The sequence below is a fragment of the Acromyrmex echinatior genome, chromosome 12, assembly GCF_024713525.1.
Source record: "Acromyrmex echinatior isolate Ae372 chromosome 12, ASM2471352v2, whole genome shotgun sequence".
Classification (NCBI taxonomy): Eukaryota; Metazoa; Arthropoda; class Insecta; order Hymenoptera; family Formicidae; genus Acromyrmex; species Acromyrmex echinatior.
The window spans coordinates 3,156,633-3,175,969 of NC_141863.1; the positions used below are offsets into that span (position 1 = coordinate 3,156,633).

General features: G+C 37.4%; 1 protein-coding gene and 1 long non-coding RNA gene across 5 annotated transcripts in view; one reads left to right on the top strand and one right to left on the bottom strand.

The window, feature by feature from the left end:
* Positions 1-19,337, top strand: part of Oatp74D (Organic anion transporting polypeptide 74D) — a 122,109-nt gene that overhangs the window by 65,610 nt on the left and 37,162 nt on the right. The gene's annotated exons all lie outside the window — the stretch shown is intronic.
* LOC105153870 (uncharacterized) lies at positions 1,152-18,996 on the bottom strand. The gene is made up of 2 exons (XR_015546959.1): positions 16,794-18,996; positions 1,152-15,191 (listed from the first exon to the last, which is right to left on the bottom strand). It is a non-coding gene; the product is annotated as an uncharacterized LOC105153870 (long non-coding RNA).

Consider the following 19,337-nt stretch of genomic DNA (forward strand, 5'->3'; position numbering starts at 1 on the left):
TTTCTACCGGGCGGGCGAGTTGTCTCTGGAGATCTCCACGATGTCGTTTCAATTTGCGAAAGAGAGATGAGGGAAGAGGGAGACATGACGCCTAAAAGTACACTTGGCGCACTTGTGAAACATGCTGTCATCAGCGCGTATGCGAGAACAGAGTTACTAGAAAAGAGAGAGAGACATTATCTCTCGAACGCAATGTTTTCGAGATAAAAAAAGTACGTTCTTTCGATTTTCGATTACTTGCGAATCAGTTTTTCACATTCTTCTGCGTTTGAGCGCCAGTTAGAATCACTCTGAGCATTTCTTCGTAATTATTGAATGACGATTTGCTATGAGAGGAAAGAATAATTATAAAAATAATAAGGAATAGAGCATTAGTTTTGTATACTAATGTTAAATAAAATATTTCATACTTTTATCATATTGTATAATAAGCTGCATTTAATGAGAGTTTAATTGTGAGAATTTATTGAACAAGTTCATTAAATGAAAAATTATATAACGATGGCAGAAAATAATGAAGTAGATGGAGAATTATAAAATGATGACTGGCTGTAGTTTAGTAGCATTTGCGTAATCTTAAATGCTTGTTTACGTTATCATGAAAGTTATTTATTTTATTCTATCATGCGATTATTAGGTAACCGAAAGCTTTGCAGTAGTCTTCAATAGGTTTGTTCGCATTGCTTGAAATCCTAAATAATGTTTTCACTTAAAACGGGATAAATATATATTCAGGCGTTGAAAAGAGAGAGAACGAAAATGTTAAGTTTGTAAAAGTATGAACCTATTGTATGTCGATGAAGCTACGTTCTATCTAGACTCGTGGTTTTATTAGAAATGCTGGGTGATGTTGATTTAAGCTGCAATGGCATAATACATGCTGTTTATTGATCCTTTGCATCGTAAAGGCATGTTGTGCGTGACAATGTTGCTTCGTTTTATTACTTTGCAGTAATTGAACGCGATCGTTGGTGAAGATATTATACTGTGCCCTTCTTGCGGTGGTTGAAAATAAAGGTCATAAAGTTGCAATGCACCATAGATCATATCGACGAACTCGGTCATTTTTCTTGCTATCGTGATAAAAATATCGTATGCAGTATACACGTAGGTAAATGACGGATTCGATTAATCAGTAAAGTTTATTGATAATACGATTATAGTACCATAGCGTTATATCGTTACGTGCTATCGATCGCCATTTTATTATTACATTGAGATTTATAATGGGATGTTGCAATGGAGACAATTTAATTAAGTTGAGACTAATAATGTCTAATATCTTTACTTTATAAATAGATATAATAACGTCATACAAACAGTAATGTAATAAGAAAGTAAACTTAATAAGAAAGTTAAGAAAAAAATCATAAGGATTAAATCGATATCGGTATATTACGACATTCTGAATTCGTATTACAGAAAAATAAGAGACGTATTAATCGTTTAATATTTAGTCGAAAATTAGTTGGGAACAGATGGAGATATTATTATGCATTTTAATATTTGATACAATTTCGCTATTTGTTCGCTAAACGTTCTCATTATAAACTTTAATAATATCATTGTTGATCGGCTCTATTCAGAATTAAAAAAAAAATGCATATTTTTATATTGTTTTAATATTAACGTTTTATTAATGCTTTCTAAATTGTCAATATAAAAATGATTGATAATTAGATGTTAAAAGTAACATGAGCAATTGTAATAAAATGTATTTACGAACTTGATATACATTGAATAGTATATTAAATGTATAGAGAAGTATATAAGGAAAAGCAATAAGTTTCATATTTATGTAGCTATCGTGTCGGAGGAAGTATAAATTCTTACATAAGAGTTCGTTGAAACATATGTCGCATGTAGCAAGAGCAGTCGAGATTGCCAAGAATCAGTTGTCAATGCTTACCTCGAATCAAATACAGAAAATGTTCACGTACGTCTCATCTTTTACAATCCTCTTCTTTCTCTTTCCCACCTCTCGTTTTCCTTCGTTTTAACTTCCCTGTTATACGCCCACACGCGCGTACAACATTCGATTCAACATCTAGATGCGGGAGCAACTCTATCTCCCGCTCTAGTTTTCACTAATTTTATCTCTCCCGCAGCCTCTCCCTCCTCTTTGATATCACATCCTCTTTCGCTCAATCTCGTAGTTCTTGTATCCCTCTCTCCTCTCCCCTCACTCTCACTCGCCGTGACCGTCTGTCCCTGTCTCTCCTCTCTCGGCTGCGTGTCACTCTCCGTACACACGATGCGTGAATCCGCGTGCGTGTTGGTGAGCAACGAAGGGGCCAAATAACTCCGAGGGGTAAACGACTTCCACGCGTGGCGAAGTGCTGATGAAGCGCCGCCGCGTGCGTATCGATGCGGGAGACGAGCTTGGTATCCGCCGGACTCTCGGCTGATTAGAGCCGGAACCTGGTCTACTCTCGTGAGCGACCGAAGGAATCTCCGGTCCCGACAAAAGGAAATCTTCGACAGTTCGTGTTTTCAATCTCGGTGGAATTTGGGTGTAGACGATTTAATGAAAGTTCAGCACTCGTATTCTGTTCCAAACGAAGTTGTGATCTTTATACAAATATTATTTATTTAATCATCCGCAATTATCTCTCTCTCTCTCTCTCTCTCTTTAGTGTATTATTATATCTTTTCAAATATTTTTTATACAGCAGGAACGCTTATAGAGCATTAATTTAAATCACTCACACATTTCTCTGCACGATACGTAATAATATAAATCTCGTCAGGCATGTGTCGATATGAGAATATGAGAATTGACACACTTTCCCACGCATTTTCGTCGTGCGTGAAACTTCTCGCGGGACAATAACGCGCGTATGATATTTCTAAATAGATATTACGCGCAATTTCGATGCGAAAATGAAACGAGCAAGCGAGCGAAGCGAGCAACGAACTCATCGGACTCATTGGTAATACCGAGCGGCCGCACGCGTCCCGTAGATTACGACGCGTGTGACGTGCGCGTGCAGGTGCATAACACACGTCAACGGACGGCGGCAATGCAATCCCCCATCGGGGGATTCCGTATGTGGGTGGACGGGAGGTGTGCGCTTGTGCCTTTTATTCCCAGGGACGGAAAGTGGGTCACGAAGTCGCCGTACGCGGATAAATAGGGGGATAGAAAATGTGTCTGCGTATGCATGTAACGTGTGTGTGCGTGTGTGCGTAGACGCGCGTCTCGCATCTGCATAACGTGCTGCTGCGCGTGTACGTACGTGTCCCTATTGTCGAGCTTTTCCATCCATCGCAACTTCCTCCTTGTTTTTTTTTTTTTTTTTTTTTTTTTACGCAGCAATGTGGTTGCACGTTTGAGACACATTATTATTCCAAATTCAATTTTATTACGAAATGTCCTTTGCTCTATGAATAAATGTTTTTATACGTTCGATATGCAGTCTTAGATTGCAGGATGTATGAGATTTTATACGTTTCGTTTGTAAAGGGTATCCAGGAGGATGTAACCGGATCGATAAGCACTGAAATTAATTCAATTTTAGAAATTCTATCGCAAAACTTTCGTATTATGTCTTATTCTTTAAATCAATATGTACTATATTTTATTTCGTCGTTGCACAATTATTCTGGACATCTAATCAATTTTGAATACGATATCTGGATACACAATTAAAACTTGTACAGCAAAGCTCGATACTCGCGTGTATTTTTCATCTGCGCACATTAATTCTTCTTTTACCATTCGTTTATTTGCGGGAAAAAAATCAATAAAAGTAATAAAGTATCAGATAAAAGGAAAATCTTTGCTGAAACGTTTTGAAAAGAAACTTCAAAAAAAAAAAAAAATTTATCCCTGTATTTTAAATCAAAACAAACGAGAGAGATATTTTACGAAAGGCAAAAAGTAAATTTTTACATTTCGTAATATTTTTTAAATTTAATTTTAATTTCTCTGCACGTTTCCTTTTTCTCCATATTCGTTGCAATGTTTTGCGGGACGTAATCCCCGCGAATGTATTTACGTAAAGCTTCCACCATATTTGTCGTTCGGAAACGAAGAAAAACGACGCGTGCATCGAACGCACGCATCACGCATCCTTACGCACTGTTTCCTTTTTCGTTCTTTCCGTTTCTTTCTCCCTTATTCCTCTCATCGTTCGTTATTACTGCATTGTACGCATACGTGACACATATCGTTCGTGCAGCTCGCGCACGTTTATTACATAATGAGACGCGCTCGTGTTTAAGGCTGCACGCATAGAAGCCTCTCGCGCGAGACACGAGTACGAAGCGCCTTCAGCGCGGCTATTATGCACTCGGCGAGATCTATCTCTTCCTTTCTTTCTCCTTATTTCTCTCTCTCTCTCTCTCTCTCTCTTTCTCTTTCTCTTTTTCTCTTCTTCTTCCGTTCTCCTTCCCTTCTTCTCGATCTCACATGCTCGAATCTTTCTTCTCTTCTTTTGCTTTCGTTTTCATGGCATGTGTGCGTGCTGCGTCGTAGGAAGCTGCGATGTAAACAGAAATGCGTGCATTCGCATCCGTCCGTCGAACGTTTGCGCTTCGAAGAATGCGTCGCCGCTGCTGATTCTCGACGATTGCATCATTGCCTCAGGATTAAAATTGCTATAATGTCCGATCGTAGGCGAGCACTTTTTGTTCTTATTAGACTTTCTGTAACCAGCACGTGGTATTGTTATTCTGTCTTTCTCTCTCTCTGTCTCTTTTTATGATAGGCTTTTGTTATGCAAATATATCGAGTTTCAAATTATGTAACGCGGAGGTTGATAAGTAGCGAGTGATTGTTCGAGGATTACACGTGTTGGGAGTACCATTTAGAACTTTTAGATGTAGTAGGTAAGATGAACAACGAATATATTTCTGAAAACATGAGTTTTTATTCACGGTTTTTCTATTATCTCGCGTTATTTATGTTCATACTTGTATGTTTTCTCTTTTTTCGTTTTTTTTTTTTTACCTTATCGTGTCCGAATTCACCGTTACACGGAAACTGTGATCGTTTTATTCTCTGTATTTATTCTCTTGAAAAATCTTCCATTTAGGTTGATCGACGTCGTCGCGAATACAACGTGTGAATCGACGCTAGAACGAGAAGAGTCTGACGTTTGACGTCATTTGGCAAACATTCCCGTTGCTCGAACAGCCACCTCTTATATTTCGTACAGTCTTTCTCTGTTTCTCTTCTTCCTGTCTCTCTTTCATCGTTTCCATCTGTGAGGAGCGGCTTTCAAGGAGGTGATTCGCCTTTTTTGGCACCTTTTGGAGCCTGTTCTCTCTAATCGTGAATTCAAGACGAGTCACACGCTTTCACTTCGTTCTCTTTTTTTTTTTTTTTTTTTGAGAATTGATCGTATTCTGTAGACATTTTGGATGAGTTTTAAATAACGTAAAATATATTTAAACTTTCTGTGCCCAGAACAAACCGTGTCGAAATAGAACAGTTGGTATATACATAGATAGAAAATTATTTTACATATATATTAAAATGCTGTGTCATTAGATTTATTAATATATTATACAAACGATCGTATTTACCTTTGTGTTTATGTTTCATAACAAGTAGTTAATTCGTGGCTGAAACTATTATCGAAATTAATTATTATTAATCCCAAATTAATTCATAGCTGTTTTAGATTACTAGTGACGTTTCTTTCTTAAACTTTTTAATTTAGTAAAACAATTATCTTTATTTTAATAATTATTCTTTATCTTGATTCGAAAAACAATTTTTCGCAAATAATTAGAAAATATTAAAACAACATATTATAGCTACGAAAGATATTTTTTTTATCAAAATTATTATTTTTTAAAATTATATAATAACATTTCTCTTTAATAATTAACGTGTGATTTATTTTAACAGAATTACCATTTGATTTGTGTTAGGTTTGGTACACTTTAATCTATTCCAGTAAATTTTTACATTGTATTTATAATTATAAACATTTTACTTTTAAATTCGACAATGTCTTGCAAGAAATGTATGTAATCGCAATCGCCAATAAACAATGAAATATGAAAGTGTTATTTTAATCTAATAATACTACACGTATGCCGTGATAAAAGTGTCAGGGCAACAGATAGGATCGATAAGTGTATATCTCGCTTGCACTTGCGGTTACATGAATGCCACCGAATACGAGATAACCGAATTAGACCGGCCATAAAAATAGTCGGATATTCCGGCGTCGAGGGAGCTTGCGGCTCGCCTTGGTAAAATGTCAATACGTCCGGCGCTTGTCGGCGAAGGGAACAGAAATTCCCAGTTCAGAGACGCGACACTCCCCGCGTTGCGCATATAGGACACCTGCGTGCAAACGGTGCGCTTGCAACGACGAGCGTGTGTCTGTACGTGCGTCAGGAGCGACGGTGTCTCGTTGACCCAGTTTCGACGATGCAAGCTGCAAGCTTGCAGCGCCGTGCTTGCATGTGCGAATGCACGTGCACCGAGAGAATCCCTGCCACTCAGAACTCGCGTTCTCGTATCGAGCTCGACCTGATAACCTGACATATTTCCGTAAGCATCACAATTATTTTAGCCAGGTTTCAATTTTTCCCTGGTAATTTCATTAGTAATTTCGATTGTTCTTTATTTTTGAAGAAACCTAACTTCCCATGATTTACAAAAACAAAAAGGTATATACTTTAATTATTTTTGTTCAATTGTCATATTATAATGGACTAATTCTATTTTCTTCTGATTATTTCACTTTTCCGAATTAAAATTCAACGGGTAGAAAAGACTTTCTCCTTTTGTAAATTGATTCTTTAATCTTTTTAGAGGATTATTGCCTACGGAAAGTAAAGTTCCGCATTACTTCGCGTCGATCACTGGCCTTGCATTGTATGTAAAAAATAATGCATAAATAACCGCGTGTTACAAGTGGGACGAAGAAGCATGCGGCTCTAATAGTGTTATTTCACGTACGTGATACGGTTGAATTATAGGTATAGCAGGGGATGCATTACCTTCGCGTTCGCGTTCGCGTCCGAATTATTTGAAAATCAATAAGCACTGCTAAGAATACGCAAATGACCCGATGCACTTCCAGTGCGCTCACTCGTCGGTGGAAGCGAAGGCGCGCAGAAGGCCGGCCGTTTGCTTCAAGGTGAATTTATAGAGGTATGGCCGCGGATTATTTGCGGATCCGCTGACGGAGGTCGCGTATAAATTTCTGTTTGGATTGAACACGCGTATCTACGCCTTCAAAAGCAGCCTGTACGCAGGTTAGGAAGCACCTTTCGCAGATCTCAAAAGACTTTGTTGGCTCCTGCGATGATCATTAGACGGGGGTATTGATAAGTCACGCGAAATGTGGTTGATGAACTTGTTAAAACTGTTTGACTGTCATCACATTCAAGCGCGAGATGCATATTTCATCTTATTCTTATATATTAAACTTTGCTTGCAAGATCTCCTTATATTTATGCATACGAGATGATTTGATTTCTTATCTCAATCGCAATAAGTTAATCTGCCTATAAATATCTCAGTTTTATCAACACTGATAAAGCCTTTTAACCTTGCCGAGAGCTTTGTGTATCCCTGATTCATTAATTTCAATATTGATCCAGCTGCGTTAACGAGAACATTGCATTAGGCTGCAAAATACGAGCGGCGTAATACATCGCATAGTAATTAATCCATTTATTAGTTACTTTATCCATTTATCTCGTTCATTCTTTATCTTTTCGTAAATAGGTTGCTTTTGTCGGTGTCGACGGAGTCGAACATCGAGTGCCTCGTGTTATATCCGCAGGTAATAACGGGCTGATGCACGTCGAATTTTTGCAAACGGAGGAACTTTACTCGCGCGGTGAATCGCGCTTTTGTCGGACGTACATTCGTGCGATGCAAATAAGAGACACTTGCGCCCGTTCTCGATATATCTCGATAGTCACCGCGAATAGATGCATTGTGTCACGTCACCTTGTTGCGCGCTGCGTGCATGCGTGTCACGATTGTGCGCGTATATTGCGTCTGCGATGATATTACGGCCAATACATGTCGCGGACACCTCGCGCAATGTAAACTCTCGAGTCTCGAGTAAGTTGGATGACCAGACGGCACTCGATTCCAGACCGACTTGTTCAAGTATTCTCGACCAGATCGAGTGCGACTTCGTCGCATTTAACGACTTCCAAGGATGGAAGGTCGGGGGGTACGATAAAAATAATTGCATTAATCTACGTGCGCTCGCGAGCGTCGCAACCTCTCAAAATTGCTCGAAGAAAACGTTGCTGCGAAAGTATTTATAAGTATAATATGGAAAAAGTGTCTATCTCTCTTAATAGTGTGTGAATATTTTATAATTTCTTGTAAGGGTTAAAAAGAAGCTCTACTCGACTGGCATTCAAAATATGTCTCGCAGTACAATCTTAAGCAAGGGAAAAAATAGTAAGGACTGACGTATTTTTTAACTTCAGAGAACTGTATTATTATTTTCTAATCGGAAAATTTCTATTATAAAATTATTATTATTTCTCTGTGTTTCATACATTGCGTTTTTATTTCAATTTTGAAACTCCACAAAAATCGCACGTCGCACGATAAGCACTGTGGAAATTTATTTCCATAGTGTGCGTCAAGATTTCTATATTTAGCGCAAGGATACGTCGAGTGTGTTCTCTTCGACTCGGAATTGCGCCGGGTGCATTAACAGTGAACGGTGACCTCCTTGTAACGCATCTCGAATTCTTCGAGTGGAATTGCTCTGCCGAAATTTTGTGCAGTGCGACGATGCGAGGATTGACAAGTCGTATAATCCGAGAAGTTTAACGATGCGAGTCACCAGTCGCTATATATCCTCCCACTTTCCCTCTCGATTTCTCTTTTTACTTTTAAACTATAAAGCGACAAAGTGTTTAAATATCTTATCGGTGAAAGGATCGTGCCTCTCGGAGAAGCACGCGTTCTTTAGTTACTTAGATTGGACTTCGAGATAAAAAAAAAACAGAGACAAGTACAAGCCTTCTTTAAAAATAATGGCGATGGTCTACAAGAGAAACGTTTTTTTATCAGTCAGTATATGTCTCTGAATTTTATGGGGATGCAGACCCGTTTTTCTCTCTTCTGTAATTCTTCGTCGATCGCTCGTTTTAAACTTATGTATTTTTCCGATTTCGCCGTTTTGCAATGCCCGGAATAAAACCGATAAATATCTTATTCGAAATCTAGGACGCAATTCGTATTATTACGGATTTATAACTCGCCACCGCGATATGAAAATATGCTCCTTCGCGCGTCGTTTTGGATTATTTCCAACTCAAATTTTGGTTTCCATAAAATGCGAATATCAATTTATTTGTTTTACTGAAATTGTATTATTATTGCTATTATTGAAATTTTGACCTTTTTTAGAATCAAGATTTTTAAAGAAAATTTATAGACGCGTGCGTTGTCAAGTGACTGACATTTAGTGAAAGATCGATAGCTCGGTTCGACTTGATCCAGAATTGAATATGATTCATTAAAAATTTTGTCAGCTGATTTATCCCTCGTTTTTCTCGCACGTTAAAGAAATTTATTTTTATCTCGCAAAGCACGCAAGATAGCAAAAATAATTCGGCGCCGAAAGGATTACCTACGTTCGTTTGACGAGTCACGAAATTCTGTATTGCCTCGTCCAAAATCTACGTCAACCCCTCAACAATGAGCGGATATTTAGGCCGATGCGCCCCAAATCGTCCGAGGTTCCAGCATGGGTGCACCGAAAACTGGTGCATCGTGCCCCACGAGGCTTTCACCCCCGGCCGCGGTGGTGGCGGCCGTCGCGCTTGCGCTCGGCGATGCACTCACACGTCGATCGGTCGCATCTCGGTCGGTGATCTTGCTCGGGTGAAGCACGTCGGTGTCGGCGAACCGTGTGTATTCACGAAGTAGGTCAGGTCTCAATGGCGAGAGAGCGAGAGAGAGAGACGAGTGTGTATATGTGCGCGCGTACCGATGCACATGCAGCCACTCGTTCGTGCTCCATCACCTCGTGCTCAACGCCATGCATCTATCTTTGAACTATGCACGCCGAGAGACTCATACGTAGCGAATCTCCTTTTAATTCATCTTTCTCCTCCCTTCTTCTAGGGAGGTGCTTCCCCTTGTCTCCTTCGATCCGTCGACGCTGCCATCGTCGTAGCGATGCACAAAGCGGCGGCGATGCGACGAGTGCGCGTCAAGTGCATCGTCGCAGCGAATGTAGGGTTCTTCAGGATTCACTTTCGAATGATTCTCAATAGAAACTCACAGTCGAACGTAGGCTTATTTCTGCGTCATTTATGGTGACTTCGACAATAGCATTTTAAAGACTGTCATGTTTCGAATTCATTGCATTTTTTTTATTTCTCTTCTAATTTCTGTAATTCCGCGGATTTTAATATTTGGACGGTTTTTTTTTATATTACGTACATATTTTTATCTACTGTCTTTTACGTTGTCCTTGTTTGTCCTTATGTGTATGTGTGAGAGACAAAGTTTTAATTATGATTCAGTACTCTACATGATAAATTTTACAAAAGATTGTGAAATATTCTACATTAGATTTCACGTCCAACTGGGATCGTCATCAATGTCGATAAGAGCACAGAGAGATTGAAGCGGAAGAGCATAGGAAATTCTATATCGTAGTGCGTCGATAATATCTCGGAAAGTGAAACTAGGCTACCGAGACTACGATCCAATGAAGAGAATTACGGAATTCCATTTCAATCTTATATCTTAGAATCAAATTATTATTTCTTTAATAATAATTTAAATCATTCATCTTATTGAAATATCGTTATCATTTTATTATAAATCATTAATTTTACAAAATTTCGCGTAATGATCCAAATGTATAAATCGACCAAATTTTATGACAATTAACAACTGTGTAGTAACAACATGAAACATTTTACATTAGAAAAAGATTAATTTTAATTCATTCCATTTATTTTCAGAAATAAATTGTTCCTTAATTACATCTGTCACAATAATAATAGAGTAAAATTTGCAGGATTAATTTTTCGCGTGACTATTTCTAGCTGCTTGACTCGAGTCAGTTTTTTAATTGGTCGATAGTGCTCGAAACGGAGCGAGAATCGTGCCCGGATGACCTCAGAGTTGCAGAGCTTCGGGGTTGCAGGTACGCAACTGCGGCCTGTCCCATATTCTCATGGAGAGCTCGGACGCTCGATAACCGAGATATCGAGACGTGACGTAGGTGTGAGAGGCGAGTGAACCGGCCCACAATCGTGCGCTGCTCAGTTCCTGTGTGCGTGCGTACGTGCACATACATTACGTACACTTTACTTAATGAAACAATTGGACTGACCCGGACTACTGCTCTGGCGTTGTCGACACTCGTTTCGCGAAAGAAAAATACGACATAGAAGCTGCGACCGGATCATTGATGAGGATCGTCGCACTCCTTCTCGACAAGAATAGAGAGAGTTGTTAATACATTATTCTGGAGTTAATTCAAAACTGAATATTTACCACTCGAAGTAATACGTTTTACACATATTTATATTTACTTTTTAAAATTCTTAGGACCGATTGTTCCATCTTCGGATAAATTATGTGATAATTTATCTAATGCATAAAAGAGTACAAGAGTAAGAATAAAAATGGAACAACCCGACTTTAGAATGAATCTCACTCTGAAGAGTGAATTCTCACTCTTAGGGATTGAAAATTGAACTTTTTTTTTTCAAGATTGGCTCAATTTTCGCCCTTTAGAGTAAGATTTTATTTCAAAGAAAATTTAGAGAGTGAGAAATTTTTAATTTTAAATTAAATTTAATATTACTACTAATATAAAAACGCTTAGGCTTTGATTACTTTGTTCGACTTATGTGTCTCATTACTCCAAAATATTAAATAACGGATGTAACGGAACGAAAAACTTTGATTCGGTACGAAGATCGTTCGTAGAATCTTATGCTTAAATCGACGTGTTGTTTATGATAGATGCATCTTCGGACATTCTCTAAGCATTGCACGTGCCTTACTGGTCAGTGGTCTTATTTTGCGAAATTATTGCCACGATAGGCACTAGTCCGGGTCAGACCAATTCGCTTCATTAAGCGGAGCGTGTACAATGCATCACACGTACATGTCACTTGGTTACGAGGTGATACTGCCTGCCCCGCGTTTACACCTACGCGTGGTTTATGACAAGCATGTGGGGCAGGTCGCAGCTGTGTACCTGCTGCATCACAAGTGCTCGGCACTTGTAATGTGCGCGACAGATTATTATTTCATTTGTAACCGTACTTTGTAAAACGACCATGCGACGAGGAGCGTTTATTGTAAGACGCTAATTTTTCCTCGAATTAATGTGAGGTGCAATTATATCACAAATATTTTACATTTAAAATTTGAAATTTAAAAACAAAATATATTCCAAAAAATATAAAACTATAGCTAATTATAATTATTTTTTTTTAATTGTACAAAAAGTGACTCTCTGATAAATTTACATTATTTATTTATTAATATGTACTAAATTATATTTTATATGGAGTAAAAAATGCTGGTATATTTTCTTAAAAATTAACGCAATGTCATGGCTTATTTCGAGCTTTAATTAAAAAATCTTCCTTACAAAGCCTTCCTCAGTGCTACAACACAGAAATACAATCTTAAATTAATGCCCAAAGAAAAACGGATACAATGAAAATTTAAAAACATCAATGGTGAAGTATCAAAATATAAAAAAGAACATAAAAAAATATAAAAAAAAATTTCAAACGTCAATAGGTATCCTGCCAGATGATAATAAAGTAGGAACAGTTGGATACTTCAATCAACAGTAGATTAATTATATTTATCGATAAAGATAGATTTGCCAAATTCCTCGGTCGAGAATCCAGTTTGTCAGACTTGTATCATACGATTTGAGAATTCTTTAGTTACGAGTATTAATTTAAGATTGTATTTCTGCGTTGTAGCTGAGCTTCCCTGAGGAAGGTTTTGAAGAGAAAGCCGAAACGTTTGTTAATTATATTAATTCAAAGTTAATTAAAGCTCGAAATAAGCTATGACATGTGTGTATTTTATATATTACAATACATGTATTAATAATAATTCAATATTAAAATAAAAATAATTATATATAATATTGAAGTAAGTTATCGAAAAATATATACATATATATTATCTATCTAGAACATTTATTTTAATATTAGATAATATTTAAAAAATTAACAAATTTATCAGAGTTTATTAAATCTAATTATGAAATGATAATATTATACAATTTTAATATACGTATTTAGTATTTTAGCATACAAATTGTTTTCTAATTTTGAAAAGCGCTTATTGAAAAAATACTTCGTATTTTTAACCAGGACTATTGCAGATCTAAAAAATAAAATATATTTATACACACATAACACGCGAGAGTGTTACTTTTACTTTTTGCACGTATATAGATAAAATCATTGCAAATTCATCTTATTATTGTTAAGTCCTACATACCCGTTATACATTACTAATTCGAGCCATATACTTTCAGAAGTAATTTTACAAGTCCCGAGGCAATGTTTACGAGATATAAAGCTATTTGTATTCTCGAGACGAGTTTTCACCAGCTTCCATCGGATTGTCGCGTGTGAAACTGTACACGAGCCGCGTGAATTTTTTCGTTAAACGTGAAGACACGCAAACCACGTGTCATCTGGTCGCTGCAGCATCACGCCGACAGGGGGCCTGGATGGGTGGACTGATCCGGTTGCAGCTCCCACGTACCTGCTGCACCGCAGCGGCCGAGGTCATCCGGGCAGCACCTCTTATCCTCGTTCTCGGTCCGATCCTCTCGCATAACCATGTCAGCTTTTTCACTTTCTTCACTTTCCTCGTCACTCGATCGCCAAACTTCCGCGTCTTGCCCTTTCTGTCTCTGTCGGAAGTTTAGTTAATTTTTGTACGATGAATCTTAATGTCGTTGTTGCGTTTATTATTCACATGTTTAATAAGATGTTGTTACTTTTTTCTTTACATTTTTGTCTTATAAATTTGTGATAGTATTGTACAATTATATATTCGTGCAGATTTTAAGTGTGTAATCTTGTAACTTATTTAGTTATAATTTTAGGTAATGAGAGAAAATCTCATATTGAGAAAGGACTTGTACTCTTAGGATTATCATCTTTCTTTAAGTTTATTCCTATTTTAGATTTGTATCATTTTGTATCAAAATTTTACGTATATTTTTACTTATTATCACATAATTATGTAGGTTTCGTGAATATTGTGGTATATGTAATATATTTCGATCGCATCTTGCATTCAATATTTCGAATATTTCCCTTAACTCTGCGGTGGAGTTGTGCAATTTTTGCGCAATAGCATTAAGTGAAGAAGCAACGATAAAGGATTACGCCCGCGAGATGACCCCCTCAGAAAAGAGTTTCTACAGTCTCGAGATCCATGTTTTTCCAGGAACGTTCCCTCGGATCCATTACGACCTCTCGAACGATTCATTTCGAGTGCCCCTTTAACGACGTAACGAAGAATCCACCGCGCGAATGTCATTTCCGCGAATTCATTAAGGTTGACGCGCGGTGTAAACTCGCACGGAGTGCAGTCGCATAGTTACTGAACGCTTGAAATAAACGCATGGTGCGTGAGCCCGAGCCGAGCGATTTACACGTGTGCACGCACGTGAGTGCACGCATGCGACGCGTTGAGACGACGGAAACGAGCAGGTCTTGGATTGTGAGTCGCTCAGACTATCGTTTCTAGTCGCTTTGAAGACGTTGAGAAACCAACAAAGAAACTGAAATTTTCTGTGTAACATTATATATATATATACAGTAGATAAAAATTTTGTGTTTAGTCGATGTATAAAACTATTACGTAAAATTTGTCAAGAAAAATCTGTCCAGGAATTTCGATAAAATTGAGAATTATCTATTACATTAATTACATTATATTCATCAATTTCACCAATTTCAATCACATTTTCTGCTGTCAATCTTTTGAAAATCAAGAAGTTAGAAAGTAATGTCCTTCGAGATCTTGAGGTTTGCGGTAATTTTGATTACGAAAAAAATTATAAGATTGACGTAGTGCACAGCTTGAATCAAATTTGTACCGACACACCTGTGCGTCGTATTTATCTGTCTGGCATAATCCACTCTCTGCAATGTGTTCGTTTATAGAAGCGAGCGTATACGTATCTCTTACTCGCTCTCTCGAAGTACTCAGGATCAGTCTAGAAAGAAAGAAAGAGATAATGCGTTCACTTTAACTGAGTTTATGCGCATCTTTCAATGTTGAAGGATGTCGGTTGGACATGGAACAAAGTAAGGAGAGTTGATAAGTTAAAGATGCTCTTCAACTTATTTCAACTTATTTTTCTTTATTAATATAAATCTTAATGTCTATATTATGAGAGTCTTTGCATTCTGCATTTAACTGGAATGAGAAGTGAGATTTCGAATTAAAAGCTTATTGTATCAAAAAGTAACGTGTAACGAGTGTGAAGCAATAAGTAGGAACTATTTAAAAAGATAATGTATTCCGTATATTCGAATAGGCTGATGCAATTACAGTGATATTTGAGTCGATTTAATTTCATTATGCTCCTCACTATTAATAATTTTTTCATTTGAATTATACATGTTTCACTAAAATTCACATTTGATATTCGCTTGAAATGTGACGTAGAAATAATTTCTTTGTCGCAGAGCAATTAAAGTTTAAAAATGTACTTTTCTCTTTTTTACATAATCCAAAAATTCTAATGCATGCATTAAGAATCAAATTAATTGAATTAAAAAATTTACTTTACTGATATAATATGCATTGAATTATTGCATTGAATTATATTTGTGTACATGAAATTATTATTATTAACAAGTCAATTAAATTAATTAGTAGATTAAATTGGAGTAAGAAATATCTTTATATGCTAAAATAATTATAGTAACTAGTGGAATAATTTCATGATGATTATGCAACTTGATAAATTGAATTGAGTGAATCATTGAGTGGGATTTTGACGTAAAAATCGGATTTGCCCTACGGTCAGATAGAGTCGCCGCGTATAGAAAGACACATGGATTATTATTGCCAAGAGAGCGATGAAACCGCAGGAAACTGCCATGAATCAACCGAGACCTTGATGCCAATGCACCTTTGCAAATTATTCTCACTTGCGCCACGATGCAACCCTAGAACGTGGGATGCAGTATATGCATATGAGTCGCGACGACGTATCAGTTTTAGTGTGCCGTAAGCCAGTGTATTACACCACGCGCAGGTTCCTTTAAAATTAACTCGTAATGACTCTGTAAGACTCATCGCTGTAAATTAGCGGGCATCACGGGAAAGCAGCAAACCAACCGGAATTGTCGAAACGACCTCGGTAATTTTAGTGATGCAATCGAGATTTCTGAGCGGCTTAGAGAATAAGAGAAAAAGTAATACTTGTGTGTAGGTCGACGAGTACAAATCCAAACCGGTTCATGTATCTGAAAAATTTTTTAACCTACCTCGATTGATGCATTTAGCTTGTCTTTACAGAATAGCTTGAGTTATTTATTTTCTAAGACGTACTTTATAATCGACCAGCGATAAAGAATCATTGTTTGCTGATCGGTACTTGGATTGTCGAGCTGGTTACAATGAAGCGTATCCAATCAAAGAGGCGTGATCCACTATCGATGGGGAAGTAGTAAGAAAGAGAGAATAGCTTGCAAGAAAACGGTTAGATCGCAGGTCTTGAGAGGAAAAAGACGACGGCCATGTAGAGTAGGCTTGGCCATGAAGGGGGGACCATCTAGGCTCCATGTTAGTCGCCTCGCGTACTCACCGGAGTCCGCGTAAAGTCCGTAAAGTTCTCAAATCGGGAATGGATAACCGGCCATTGGCCGGTCCGGTCGCATCTAATTCCCGCGACTTGTCACAAAAAGCGCACATTGTTGCGCGTCTCTCACAATAGCCTCGGCGCACACGCACGTGCTCGAATAGCTCACAAATAGCCCCACGTTAGTCCAACCACCACAAACTAGCACACGTTACTGCACGCGCGTTGCATAGGCGATGTAATAATAGATTGTATTCACGGTCCCGTGTATGCTGCGGTGGTGCACGGCCCCCACCGCAAATTACGGACAATCATCCCCGCCGTGCGCGCTATCCGTATCATCCTTTTTTTTGGCAAATAACATACTGCTTGCATCTACAGGGCGTCCATAGACGAAAGATGCAGAGTTGGGAATCTTGGACATATGTTACCGTTCCGGCGGAAATAAGGCTCGAATTTAAATAAGAATTACTATGATATGACTTCTTATGATTGATAATTTTAATTTAGGATCGAGAGTTATCGTGACGTTGAGTAAAGCTTTTTTCAATAATGTAGTAACTCCTGCTCGAGTTAAGAATGATACATTGGGATCCACTATTTTAACTTAGATATTAAAAATTAATCCTGTATAATAAATGAAACTAATCAAGACTCCTTATAAATGAAAGAACTTACATGTTCACTTTTGAGCCTTCCTCAGAAACAACATAAACTAACATATATAAAAACTGCGATTACTTTTCAACTTTCTTGTTCTTGGAATTGATTAAGAATACATTTTTCCATTTATTATCTTGGAAAATTATTAAAAAACAAAATGTGACTCACTGTGTCTGATACTGACTGGCCAACATTATCAGGAGCCGGTTTCTTGAATTATTTTTATAGTAATGCTTGCGATATGGTGCTCTGTAAGCATGGTGAGCGTCCTTTGCTGGATAATTAATTATAATCTTAAAATTGTTTGATAAATTAGTTCTCCATATTCTATTTTATCATATTTTCTAATTTTTTTTCTTTTTTTTTTCTTTTCCTTTTTCTTTCACTCTTTTTGGTTTTAATTCTGACATTTAAATTCTCGATGTAGGGGAGCTCATCATGACAGGATAATTTTTATTCACATTTTTATATATGTTAGTTTATAATCTCTGAGGAAGGCTCCAAAGTGAGCCGAAACATATAAGCGCGTTTTAGTGAATAAAGAAGTTTCACACTTCATAGATATATTATTTGCGCGACGTCTTCTACGCTTGACTGCCCATATCCTTTCCAGTTCTTAAAAAATTAATTTATTTTTATAGTCTCTTTAGAAGAGCTTTTGTTAATTTCAAGTAAAATTCATAAGTACTTAGCCGATAATTTAATTAAAATTGTATATTCCTTATTTGTACTATACTTCTGCCAAAAATGTATCTGTATTATAAAAGTCAGGAAAAATTTAGTTAAATTTGAACGTAAACGAAAAATAATTAGAACATTATGTGAAGCAAATTATCGATCGCGTCTTTACAGTATTGTTCTATATAATTTTAAAGAAATTCACAAGACTCGAATCGCGTCCATTCTAATCTGACCACCCTGTGGCCAGCCCTTCACCGTGACTAGCGTGGCACGAAGTAGATATCGGGGAGAGCAAGTATTCTTTACTTCGCTGTGCAGTCCGCAGCTCATGGAAGCACGGACACCTACGACCTGACCACACGCAATCCTCTCGTCCCGCCTGTTCTCATCCTCCTTCATCCCGCCTTACCCTTTTCCATTGCAATTGATTTACAAACCCGTATTAAGCTTATGTACGCGCTCGAATTGAGCAGATGGCTGGCGGGCGAGCGCAGGATGTCTTTGTGCTACGATCGCGAGCTAAGTGCGAAATTATTGGGGGGCTTGATGCATCAGCAAGAAGGAGAGAAAGAGAATCGTGATGCGCGATAGTTTGCGTGAAGTCTGGGAAATCGCACTCGGATATCGGATAATAAGTAGGTAACTGATATATACTACTTTTATATTATATAATGTTTCCACCACGGAAGGAATTTATGATTCTCTACTTGTTTTATATATGCAATTTTTATATTAACATTGTATTTAAATTTCGAAGAAATTAAAAAGCATTTTATTATAATTGTTTTAAGGCATACATAATTATAATTATACATTACATAATAATAATAATACAATATATGTCTATTTTATATATATATATATATATATATATATATATATAATATACCATGGAAACTTGAGATTAATGCATTTCGCTAGTTTTTACTGTATCGAGCTTGAAATAAGAATTTAATTTCGCGCAGATATTTCCATTGCGAAGAAGACTCGATTCGCGAAGACTTCCGAGTGCGGATAAGATTGCATTGTTTAACGAAGTAGGTCGAGCGCGCCGTCCTGCTTTCGCGATACATTTTCTACCGACAGCTTTCGGGGTGGAGGAGTATTTCATATTCTCGCTCTCCTTCAATCCTGCGCTTTCTTTTTGTGCTCACGCGGGATCGTTATTGCGAGCTTGCGCATTATATTTCGTGTCAGCTCCACCGT